The sequence below is a fragment of the Macaca mulatta genome, chromosome 5, assembly GCF_049350105.2.
Source record: "Macaca mulatta isolate MMU2019108-1 chromosome 5, T2T-MMU8v2.0, whole genome shotgun sequence".
NCBI lineage: Eukaryota > Metazoa > Chordata > Mammalia > Primates > Cercopithecidae > Macaca > Macaca mulatta.
Window position 1 is genome coordinate 22126295 of NC_133410.1, and position 13465 is coordinate 22139759.

The following is a 13465-nucleotide window of genomic DNA, read 5'->3' on the forward strand; positions in this document are numbered from 1 at the left end:
AATGGCCCCCTTACCAGAATGCCTTGTCAACTCCTATATGACTCTGTCCCCCAGGCCTCACAAGATGCTCGTGGGGTGGTGCCTGGCAGTTCGGGAATAGCAGTACTTCTGACCCCTGGCAAGCCTTCTTTCTGGCTGCCACATTAGATCAAAAATTGTGTGAGATTATCCCTTCAGGAGGCAGTTCTCCTTTTTCAGTTGTTAGCAGGTGTTGCTGAACAGATTCACACTCTCTGGGGAGACGGGAAGCGCATCAGTGTCGAAGGGAGAGATTTGCTCCAGGTTAATGGTGATGGTGCCACACCTACACGCACCTCACGCAGTTCCCAGAATTTCGTCCAGAGCTCTGAAGCAGTAAAGGCAAAATTGGTGAAAAGTGTTTTCTTCTGGGGCAGAGAGAGCAGAAACCTCCTAATTACTACAGAGAAAGGAAGAATCTTTGTCAATTATGTTTCCAGAGATGATGAAAAGCTTGAGGGCACGCTCCAAAGTAGAGTCAGAAAACTTATTTTGAACAGAAAACAAAACAAAACCAAACTCCGGAAGATTGCACATGGTTTTGGAAATGAACCCATGTTTGCCCCCGTTTCTTCAGATTTGAAAAGTATGGCGCTTGAGGTTTCTGTGGCTTTTCTAGCAGCTTAGGTTTTATGAGTTCAAGTTCTTAACAATCCTACGTTGAGTTCTATGGTTGCAAATAACTAATCATCGCTGATTGGAAGTGGGGACTGACATAGTGAAAGATTGCAATGTTTAAATACTATCAAGAAATAAATAATAGCTTTTGCATAGATTATGCAGACTTATTGCTTTCAACAGAAAGAAATTATCCAAACTAGACCAACTAAAGTATTGCAAAGCAGAGCTCCTTGGAACCTGTTTTAATGCGTAACTTTAAAATGGTTTATAATTCATGTGACATTTAGCAATCATAAATAGTGTGATAATTGTTTGCATGCCATAGCCTTTTGGAAAGAGTTTGGAGTAGGGGAAATGACAGTTCATTTGGATTGGGTGACCCATGCTTAGGTTCCTTTCATATTTCCTATTGACTGTGAGATTTTGAGCCACTTAGCCATTTAAAGTCATAGTTACTACTATCACAGTCTGACAAAAATACAACTATATTACAGGGTTGTTGATAAAAGTAAAAACAAAATAAAACTATAAAACATGTAAGTCACCTTCTCGTTTTCCATAGAATAAAATCTAAATTCCTTGCCAGGACTTATGGGAGCCTGCGTGCCCAATCCCCTACTTCCATCTCTAGTTCATCTACTACTCAGCTCCCCACTCTCCTTGTCTCGGCTGTTTCCCAATGTATTCTCCCAATCTCAGCACAAATCTCTCTTCTTAGAGATGTCTTCCTTTACCATATAGCTCTAGGTAATATAGTGTCCTCCAGCTCTACCCCATTTATTCATTCATTTGACAGTATTTATTGAGTATCTACTATGTGCCCGGCATTGTTCTAATAGCTAAGAATATAATACTGAACAATCTCCAATAGATCCTTCCTTTCATAAAACTCCAATTCTTATGGGGTAAACAGATTACAAACAAGCAAACAAAATGATTTTGGAGCGTAACACGGTCTATTAAAAAAGCAACATGAGGGTGGATGGGGCTAGCATACTTTGAGGTGTCAAGGTCACCAGTGAGGAGGTGGCTTTGAACTGAGACCTCTGCTTACGCCAGAATCTTGCAACAAAAAGGAGATAAGTTCTTTTTAAAAGAAGAATTTCCTATCCCACTCCATGTTAAAGGAGAGGGTTTTGTGACAAGAATAAACCTGGATAAAAATGTACTTCTGCAAGATAAACTTGAGTTGCCATATCACTCTTTCCCACCAAGTTCCCTGACTTTAGGAGGACCATAAAATTTTCCTTGGAAACTATTTTAACTGCTGGGAGAAAGTACCTACAACAGAGTCCAAATTTACAAGGTTTTACAATGCGTCACTTCAAAAGAGAAACTTTTGAAAATCCTGAGTTGGATGTGTGGCTGATGTTTTATTTCGCCATGGAGAAAGTTGCTCTTTTTTGTTCCTCCTCTTCCCTTGGTCACCCACGTTTTCAAAACAACCATTATGTGACTGGCAGCAGGGCTCTTCTCCCTGGTTGTACAGATAGGCTGTCCATGAAGTCCACAGCTGGCACCATGGCTCATTAGGCATTTTTTTCAAGGCAGTCATCTCGATTCTGACTGTTTTCAGACCATGGGTCTTTCCACTGTGGCTATTTCTTCCTCTCTCCTCTGATGTTTCACTCTCTCATTGCTTTAATATGTCTTCGGGGAGTTTCTTCTCTTCTTAGTGTATCTGGGAGAATATTTTTCTGGAATCCTTACTTAAAGAGAATTATGAACCACTGGGAAAGAGCTCTTCTGTTGATTAGGCTTTTTTCCTCCATTTGGGGGAAATCAAATGACTAAAATATAAATTTGGTTTGAACAGTTCTTAAATATCTTTTTTTTCCAACATTGACAGGAATTTTGCTTCTGCATTTTGATTTTGCACATTTAAAAAGTCAACCAGAAAGACTCTTAACAACTAAAAGTAGAAATTGCAAAAAGCACTCTAAATACAAACCAGCAAAAATGATGATGATAAAATGTCTTTTGCACGTCTGATCTGTAAACACATCTAATGGCTCACTCAGAGGATGATGATGTTATTATTGCAAGTAACATATTCTTGGAAAGTGAGTCCCAAATTCAATTTTTAACTGTCCCAAAGAATTTGGAAAGGTTGTCAAATATGGTTTTTAAAAATGCAACACTCTCGTAGACCTGCATTACAATTTGGAGAAAAGAGAGAAAGATAGGGTAAGGTATTCATACTTTTACTAATGGATGAGGCATGTATCAAGTCAAAGAAATGGTCACATATTTCACACAAGGCATAACATGAGCTGCTCTAGAGTAGTGGTAGGTTTCAACATGATTCTGCCTAGTTGCCTGTTGTTTAGGAGCAAAAGAATTCAGCCGCAAGTTTTTCTAGATAGCTTCATCCTCTGAGTGGCCCGCTAGATGGACAGCTTTCCATCTTGAGTTAGTTTAGCTAGAGACTCAAAGAAACATCACTCCAAATGAGACAGTCACATCAGATGAGCCCCTGGGATGAAACCATTCTGATTGAAGGCAACTGAAAGAACAACTAGATAATGACTCAGAATGCACAAAATTCCCTTGAACTGTGGTCTGATTCTTTTGGCAAAAAAAACTCAGCTTTTCAATGCCGTCATTTCCTGCTTCTGTGGCTTCCTTTCTCTACCCTTCTGTATTCTACATCATCAGAATAACTAGACGTTGAGAGGTAAGGGAAATTAGCGCTACCAGAATACAAGGAAATCTGTCTCCCTTATAAGGGTGTCAACTGCACTTCATAGTGGCGTGTCTGGTCTTTGTTTCTGATTCTAAATTGCAACACTAACATTAGAGGGTGAGGGGAGCTGAGCAGGAAGAGGACTTCAGGTATAAATCAAGGAATTCAGTGAGAACCTAAATGCAAAACAACAACACACATTCTGCTAGTTCAAAAACCTGTCCTACTGCATAAAGAAGTTAGCAACATAATTATACTTTCAAGTATGTTATGGCAGATTGCAAGAGAGGAAACACATTTTTCTCATCGCTATGAGCATATCACTTCGTAATGTGATGCTGCTGCTTCTCTCTTTAAGAGGTGAAGTTGATTTCTTTAGTCCTTGAATTTGAGATTGTTCATGCAACTTGCTTTCAGCAAATGTGATGGAAGCAGAGGTGTACTGTGGCTTTTTCTCTCTCTAGCTGACACAGAACAGAGACAAATTATCCCATCTGAGACTTCCTAGACCAGAGATTAGCAAACTTTTTCTGTAAAGGGTGAGATGATAAATATTTCAGTCTTTGCAGGACATATGATCTTAGTCATAACTACTCGACTCTGTTCAACAAATGGTGTGATTGTGTTCCAACATTAAAAAATAAATCAATAAAAGTATGTATGGTCCATGAGCTGTAGCCTACCAATTCCTGCTCCACACCAGTCCACCTGTCAAATACCAGCCAAACCTCCAGCTGAATGCAGATGTCAATAGACAAAGATAAGATCTGGCACAGACTGGAAGAACCACCCAAATGACACCTGACTCATAACTTTGAGTGGTTTATTATTCAGGAAAAAACAAATGATAGATATCTTCTCTTAGAAATCATATGTTCATTTGTTTATAAACTCAAGTACCAAGTAAAAGGAATGCTTTTTGATGCATTCTTTTTGCATCAAATTGCTGCATGAAACTACAGAGTACAAGTCAAAGACAAAAAGAGAAAGACAGAAGTCTCTCTAGAATGGCTGCAGCCCAATTTCTGTTTTTCTAAGAACTTAACAGTCACCAAGCCACAAATTCTAACGGAGGGAAGATTTGAAATATGGGTATAGATAAAACATTCTCATGAACCCCATGGTGGCAGCATCTTGGGTTTTGATAAGCTTAAAATAATTATCAATAAAAGGCCCATTGTTTATGATATCTACACAAATTGTAGGGTCCCCAGTGATACTAGGTAAAAACTAATATTGTGTGAGAAAATGGGCAGAGACAGCTTTGGAATCCACAGCCATTTGCTTGCATAATAAAATAAAAGCAGGAATTCGATTCATTTGTCTCAACTTATTTAGCCACACTTCTGATGGTAATACTGCTATTTGGTACGTCATTTCTCTTCCTTGAAATTCTTAACTGTCACTTCAAAACCTGACTGTTTATTATTACATGTCATTCTTCAAGTCCGGAAAAATCACCAAAGGAGACATATGAGACATTCTTTTAATGCCAGGATTTACTATAAATCACAATTTCTTCTTCTTTCTGGAAAAAGAAAGGGGTAGAAGACAAAGATGACAGGGGGCACCTGTGCTTAGTTACATAGGATTTGAGACTCAAGTTAATAGCATGAAATAGATTCATACAGTGAACTTCTGCAAATGTGAAATTTCTGTGCTTCAAATCGAAATTCATTACCAATGGAAAGGTTTAAAACCAGAGAAAATGACTGGGGAAAGCTGCTTGAAAATATAACAGGCTTCAAAAACAAGAGAAACACAAGATTAAACTGAAAAGAATGGCCTGGTATTTAGTTGGTTCAGTAAGATTTTATATGCATAAAATCTTCATAATTATGAATGTACAAAGGAAATTGTGATAGGAAAATGTAACGACTGAAATTATATACGTATTCAAACAAAATAATGATAGTATTTATGAAAGACATAAACTATATACGTTCAAATTTATGTTGGAACTAGGCATAGGACTTCCCCCACTGTCACCATATATATAAAAGTTTTAAACCCTGGTTCAAATTCACGTCACCGCAATTCTGACATGAAAACTGGTACCAAAAACAAACAAAAATCTTCCTTTGAAGTCATTTGCAAATGATCTAATTAAATAAATGAAGTAGAGTTGAAATGGAACAATTGTCTTACTTTTAAGTTTATTCACACAGTAATGAGAGTCAGGTTAACATGAGCCAACCCCGCGGCCTTTCAGGTGCAGACATTTATCAAATTTGACTTGAGAAATCAAGGAAGTCCAGTTTCCAGATGAATTGGTTTCCTGAAGAAACAGAAGAGTTAATTACTAGAGGCGGAGGGGGGCGGGGGGCGGGTGGAGAGCATCTCAGGCTCAGGAAACAGAATGTGCAAAAGCCAGTCTTGTGATAAGGATAATTGTGCACGTGATGAATTCAAAGGAGCGTGCCGCCATTCAGTCGTTCACTAAGATCACGGAGTCATAGGCTCGAATGGGCCCTTGGGACGCCCTAGTTCAATCTATTCGTTTTACAGGTGAGGAAACAGACTCAGAGGGGTTAAGTGACTTGGCCAAGGTGACACTGCTAATGAGTGGTGGAGCTGGGATCAGAGCCCAGGGCTTCTAATTACCCTTTTAATGCTTTTTCACCACACCATGCTGATTCTTTGTATCTGCGCTAATGAGTAGATCAAGATGCTGCAAAATTAGCATAATAATTATTTGTATATAAATACTGTATTTAAAATACTGCTGTATAAGATAGCTTATCCTTCATGACCCACACCTACAAGCTGTCAAGGTATGACTCAGAAATAAATAATGAACAATTGGCTTTTCATCATTTAATGCTGCAAATCAATACCCAAGCTTGAGACTTGTATGCATTAACACAAACCCTATATTAATGCATTCTAGATTAATGACATTTTATATATTGATTTATTTCTTTATGTAATAACCATAGTGCTGTTTTCTAAGCATTGTACTGGGACTAAAATGGTCTCATTTCAGGAAAACAAGATCCAGTTGCTTCTTTCAAGTTTATAATTCAGTAATTCTACTTATGCTTTACTCTTTTTCTCTTTGCATCTAACAGCTGATATAAGTCTTTTGAGGTACAGCCTGGCACAAAAAGGATGAGATTTGTGGTCAGAATTTTGGAAGAATATCTCCCAAGAGAACATTCAGGGCAGGTAACTTCTTAGATGAGAATGGTTTAGGGGTGGAGGGGATGAGGGTGGGTGGATGGGAGGAGATTGCAGTTGTTACTTAATTAGACCTTGGTTAGGTCTTCCAATTGAAATTACCTGGTGTTCTCCTATGACAGATTGCACTGCTTTGGAGAGCTGGTGATGAAATCCGGCCATTGAATTACACTGCACTATAAACTTCATTTGTTCTTGGTTGCATAGTGATTTGCTATAATAATGATCATCCATTTGCCAGACAGCTGAGATTTTTTAAAAGCTTGATTGCTTTTGGCATGGCATTATTAGTCCTGGAAGAAGGCAGCACATTTGTAGCAATTCTCAGCTTGAGCAAACTAGAATATTCACCTCCCGCCAATGCTGGCCATTTAAGATCTGCATGTTAGACTTTGGCATTTTTTCTAGCAGTTCTACAACAGCATATACACTTTTATTTTTCATTGACACCATTGTGAATATGCCCATCTCTAAGATTTCAAGGGGTCTCACTTAAGCTACTGAGTTTTATGGACAGAAGGGCCAAGAAAAGTCCCCAAAGAGTGCATGCTGTCAACTGTCATGTTTTTTTTCTTTTTTTGGCTAATGAAAGCCAAACCATTCCAGACAAACCCTTTTCTAAGAAATGCACTACATATCTGGATCCAAATAAATACTCATCTGATAAGAATCTAAAAGCTCTACTGAATTACAGTGGATGAGAACCTGATGATGGTGATTCTTTGAAGATTACTGAGGAAATCAACTCTCATCTCTGATTCTGATACTTTTTTAGTCCATCCATGTTGAAAATGTCTATGGAATGATTCTGTTGTACCTTGAGAAATGAAATTCATAGGCATGGTTTCTCTCACACAGCAACTTTATATACAAAGATGAGAATAGAAGAAAGGTCATTTCCAAAGAAAGTGACATTTATTCTGTATTCACTGAAAAGCCAAAAGAATTTTCTCATTCACCCATACCGACTGAGCCCTGCATCTCTCCCAGAAGAGGTGAAAGAAGCTGCTCCTATCTGCTCCTGCATCAAACTTCAGGCTCAAGACCTGTCTAGGAAAAAAAAAAAAATGTCTTCTTTCACGAATGAACCTGCTGTCCTCATCAGAGGCATTATTTTGTTTAGAATTCAAGCTTGCTTGACAGGTATTCTATACTTTTTTCAACACAACTAAGCTAATGCCCACCTCCTTTCTGAATTGGTTTTGTCCCAGTATTACCCTTCACAGCTTTCTCTTATAGAATAAGACAATAGCTGAACAGGTTTATATACACATGTGTAAGTATGTAGATTGCATACAGGTGTGTGTCTAATATATGTATACATGGAATGTAGGTACATATATGTATGTATGTATGTGTTTATGTATGTATACCATGAAAAGTTACAATAGTTCCAAAAGGAACATAGGCAGGCATCAATTACTGAGGTTAGTAGAGGCCATGACCAAAGTCAAATCAACGTATCCTTCCCAAACCTTATATTAACCAACAATACCATAAGATCTTTTCCCAAATTCCTTGCTAACCAGACTGCCTGAATTGAGTTTGAAATAGCAAATGTCACAGAGAAGTCAAGCAGTTTTTAAGCAGTGGCTTTACATAAATTTGAGTCACAGTTCCATCCATTCCCAGGGTCCTACTGAGGGCAAGGAGTGCAGGTGCTGTAGCAGAGAAAGGGAGAATACTGGTAGGATGGAAAGGTTTTCTGACTTGCTTGCTTGCCCTAAGTCAGAGCTTTGTGGCCTCCATCACATATAATGAATAATTAAGAGTTTATTGTCTTTTGCTCAACTGAAACTGATTTTTTTGGAAGACTGCATTGCAGAATGGTTAATCACACAGATTTTGAAGATAAATCATGGCTATGTCACCTATTAGTTGTGTAATCTTGAGAAAAGTCCTTAGCCTGTTCATGCTTCTGAATCTTCACCTGCAAAATAAATTTCATTTATTTTGGGTTATTGTGAAGATTAAATGAATTAGTACATGTGAAGCAACTATAACAAATCTTGACATGTGGTAAGCACTGTAAATTGTGAACCATTTAAGAATGCCCCATTGGAGATAATTTAGGTCACTCAGAAATTGTAAATTTTGAAAGGTGAGAGACCATGTTGTTCAAGTTAGGGCTGAACTGGAACTGTGAATCTGATGGTTGAATAATGAACAGAATAATTATTGAAGAATTAACAGCAACTCTTAGGGTATTACATTTAAGACTTGAACCTTACTCAAGGTACTTTTAACGTCTTTAATGTTTAAGGGCTATAAATGTCAGAGCTCACTAATTTCTTTGGCTTTCAATAAATGCCAGTGACTTTGAGAATTGCTGTCTCTTTAGCTTATCTGGCAAGAAGAGCACCAGCTTAAAGGGTATGCAAGAGGCACTGATGACCCACTCTCTTTCCAGTGGAAAACGCAGGTTTTTGAAGTTAATTGGCCTCCGAGGCCCAAGTCCTTCTAAGGAGCTTTTGTGTGGAGTCACTTGAACTAGGTTCTGAATGAGGTTCCTAAGGTCAGAGAAGACACAGCCCCTCTGTTAAAGAATGCCTACTCACTAAGGGAAATATGTTGACAAAGACACTTAATTACTCTAGAATCCTTGAGAATAAGATAATTTTATCTAATAAAATGTTTCAAATAACCAAAGCTTTTGCTATTTGGGTCTGCAAAAAAGCGACTTAAATATTTCGAATGGAAATCTTTTAAATAGAAGTTGAACACACTTGACCAGAGACTCTGGAGAAGAATTTTGCCTTTACTTAATAATGCAAGATCATCATTATGGACATCAATTATTGAACTGTGCTATAGTATAGGGGGCTACTGAGGTATGAAGGACTGTTTGCCCCTGTCCTAAATAACCCCAGATGAGCATCCTTTTTACAGCTCTTCTGTTTCTTTCTTTTTTAGATAGGCAGTTAGCTTTCTTTAAATAACACAGCCCTTTCTCTTCTCTTAGTGAGCTGGACTTCCAGAAGAAACATTGTCAGAACTCTGCCCAGCTGAAAACGAGCCTACTAAAAAAAATAAATAAAATTAAAAATAAATAAATTCATTAAAGGAAACTATTTTCTTGAGCATCTCCCATGTGTTAACAATCTCTGCATTCACCGTTACCACCTAGTACTCTAACAATTTTTGCAACATAAAGGAAGTGACTGGGCTTAAAGTCTTTCCTAATGTGACCTAGATCAGTGCTTCTCTAGGTTTTGTATACCTAAGCAGCACAGGAAGAGCCTGGTGAAACAATTTCCTGGGACTCATTTCCAGCGACTTTGATTCAAGAGGTTTGAGGTAGGGCCCACAGATTTGCATTTCTAACAAGCTCCCATGTGATGCTAATGGTGGTGCTCACCGAATAAAGTTCCCCGGATGATATAATTAAGTGATAGATGGAATGCCACCCAATGCCTAAAGTCAGAGTGCACTATTTTCGTAAAATCACACTGTTTTGAATATGTTGACATCAATTTTGTCTAGTCAGACATACATTTTGCTCGGGCGCGGTGGCTCAAGCCTGTAATCCCAGCACTTTGGGAGGCTGAGACGGGCGGATCACGAGTTCAGGAGATCGAGACCATCCTGGCTAACACGGTGAAACCCCGTCTCTACTAAAATACAAAAAAAATTAGCCGGGCGAGGTGGCGGGCGCCTGTACTCCCAGCTACTCGGGAGGCTGAGGCAGGAGAATGGCGTGAACCCGGGAGGCGGGGCTTGCAGTGAGCTGAGATCCGGCCACTGCACTCCAGCCTGGGCAACAGAGCTAGACTCCGTCTCAAAAAAAAAAAAAAAAAAAAAAAAAAAAAAAGAAGTCGGAATTATTATGCTCTTAGTAGCTACAGTTTGTGGGTAAGTCGGTAGCTCCAGACTCAGCGATGTTGCTTACATAACTGGTTCCTAAGCTGTCTGTGCATATATAGGTATTTATTTCATTTTGGTAAATATTGTTGGTCAGGTATTGTTATAAGTGCTGTTGATGGATACATCAAGAAACAAGATGTGCAAATTCTTCTTTCTGGTGGAACTTGCGTTCTATAAGAGGGAGTCAGATATAAAAACTGAAGTAAATAACAAAACATGATAATTTCAGAAAATGATAAGGGATGTGATGAACTTAAAAAAGACTGGCAGGATATAGAATAATGACATGAAGAAAGCACTCTGGATTGGGTGGACAGGAGACACCTCTTGGAAGGGGTGGTATTTGAGCCAGTACCCTAGTGTCATGAGGGAACCAGGTCATTGAAAACTTGGCAAGTGAATCCCTTCTGATACAATGAAAAGTTTCTGAGCCGGGGAATTAGCTTAGTTTATTTAGAGGGAGAAAAAAAGCCCATTGCATTTGTGGTCTGCCTTGGTCACCAGGGAACAGTACAGGATACCCGGACAGAGTCAGAACGATGACATAACATAGGTGAAAAACTCTTATTTCATCCCAGTGCTGCGTGGTGACAAGGAAGAAAAATAAAACCATGAAGGTTGGGCGCTGTGGCTTATGCCTGTAACCCCAGCACTTTGGCAGGCCGAGGCAGGCGGATCATCTGAGGTTGGGAGTTCAAGACCAGTCTGACCAACATGGAGAAAGCCAGTCTCTACTAAAAGTAAATAATTAGCTGGGCATGGTGGTGCATGCCTTTAATCCCAGCTACTCAGGAAGGCTGAGGCAGGATAATCGCTTGAACCCGGGAGGCAGAGGTTGCAGTGAGCTGAGATCGCGCCACTGCACTCCAGACTGGGCAACAAGAACGAAACTCGGTCTCAAAAAAATAAAAAATAAAACCACGAATGTGAGAGGAGTATCCAAGACATTGAGAGCAGGACTTTGAGAAGGGCTGAGTAATAAGTAAGGATCTAAAGAGAGACAAGGGTGTAATTTGATGGTGTGGGTGTGAAGGGGATGGCTTGAAGAGACTTTTGAGGAAAACAAGCTTCTACAGTGGCCTGAGCCATACATGGAAAGAATTAGTTATATTAGATAGTTAAGTCTGTTTGTGATCAGCACTTATTAATACTTAGCAGCCTGGCAATAGGTAAGGGCGGTAAGATGGCCTGGAATTTAGTTTGGTTGTATATGCATACATATTTAAACAGTGATTAACTATAGCCATGAATTAAAATCACCTGATGCTGAAAACGACAGCTGCCTGAACCCCATTCCAGATGAATTAAATTGGTATCTGTGAGTAGTTGGGCCTAGGGTGATACATGTAGTTCTGACGCGCACCATACTCACAGCTGAGAATCATTACCCTAGAGCAGGTGTTAGCAACCTTGACTGCAGATTAGAATCACTTGGTTAAGCATCAAACAATAACCCATGCCCAGGCCTCAACTTTGATCAATTAAATCAGAATCTCTGGGGGAAGGGAACCTGAAAGTTGATATTCAAAAAACAAAAAAACAAAAACAAAAACACCGCCCCCGGCCCCGACCCTTGCCAAAGTTTCTCAGGTGATTCTAATGTGCTGCTGGGCGCAACCCTGCCTGGGGTTACAGAGATCAATGAAACAAGGTCTCTGTCTTGTGAGTTTCCACTCTAATAGGAAAGATGTGAATAAATGCAGGGCAGTGAGCCACTCTTTGTAACATTCAAAATAAAAAGTGAAGGAGCATTAGAGGAGAGAGGGAGTTATTTTGTAACTGAGGGATGGAGCAGGGTGGCCAACTCATCCAGGCTTGCTGGGAATTTTTCTAGTTTTAGAACTGAAATTGTAAGTCCCAGGAAACCTCTCAGTCTCACGCAAACCGGAGTGACTGGTCACTCTAGTTGGTGGTAGGAGTTTCTGATGAGAGTTTTGAATGGTAAAGGGCCTACCAAGTGGGCTGTATGGAAGTGCAGGGGAAGGTGGAGATGAATCCATTTCAGGCAGTGAAGGTGACTTGCAAAAAGGCCTGCATGGATCAGGACTTGGAAGCACAAGAAGCTTAGTTCTGTGGTGTGAAGGCTGTGAAGTGGGGTCGGAAGATGAGTCTGGAGACGTAGCTCTAGGTCATGAATGGACTTTCTTATATGTCTGGAAGCTTTGCGTTTCATCCTGAGGGCATCATGGGAGTCATTGATAATGTTGAAGCAGGTGGTGGGAGAACATAGTTGTGCTCTTCCCTGAATTTGGCTGTTCATTTTAAAAAGATCCCTGAAGGAGGCTCTGGGGTCAGATGCTTATTTCCTTTCAGCACTGTGGACTCATTCTGGGACCAACTCATTTAACCCCTCTCTATATGCCAGACTCATTAGGAAAACACAAGGGTCACAATTTTCCCAGGGCAACATTCAGATGAAAGTAGTTTTTATCTCTTGTGAGAATTCTTCAGATGAAACAGACTGGGAAGTTGCCCAGTATTGAGACACCAGATTTTGTGAGGCTTTGAAGCCCATCTGGGCTTTGCCACACAACCCTAACAAGTTCATCAAGTTGAGTCTTGCGGTAGCAACTCTAAAGAGCAGAGCTTGTCCTCTAACCCAGATGGTGTGGAGATTAATGAATTTTAGTTTAAAAGAGTTTTGCACTCTTGGAGGAAATTTCCCACATAGATGTTTCTGCTATTGGAGAAATAACAGTGGCATCACAGCCAAAGAAAACATAACTAATTCTCCCAAGTCAGTGTGTTTCCTTGCTGGAAAAGACCACACCAATGGCAATCCTATTTTAATACCTGAAGTATTCTGATGCAACATTAACCTTTGGTGGATTATAACATTTTGATATCACTATTTTGTCCATATTTTTCTGCTTCCTCTCCATACACTAATCCATTTAATTGAATTGGTCTTAGATAACATTTCATGTTAACTTTTACCTCATCTTCCTCACTCTCCCCTAGTTTTAAAAGAAACAAAGAAACAGCCTATCGAGTCTGATATGGTTTAGCTGTGTAACTATCCAAATCTCATCTTGAATTGTTGTTCCCATAATCCCCATGGAAGGGGCCCAGCTGGAGGCAATTGAATCATGGGGG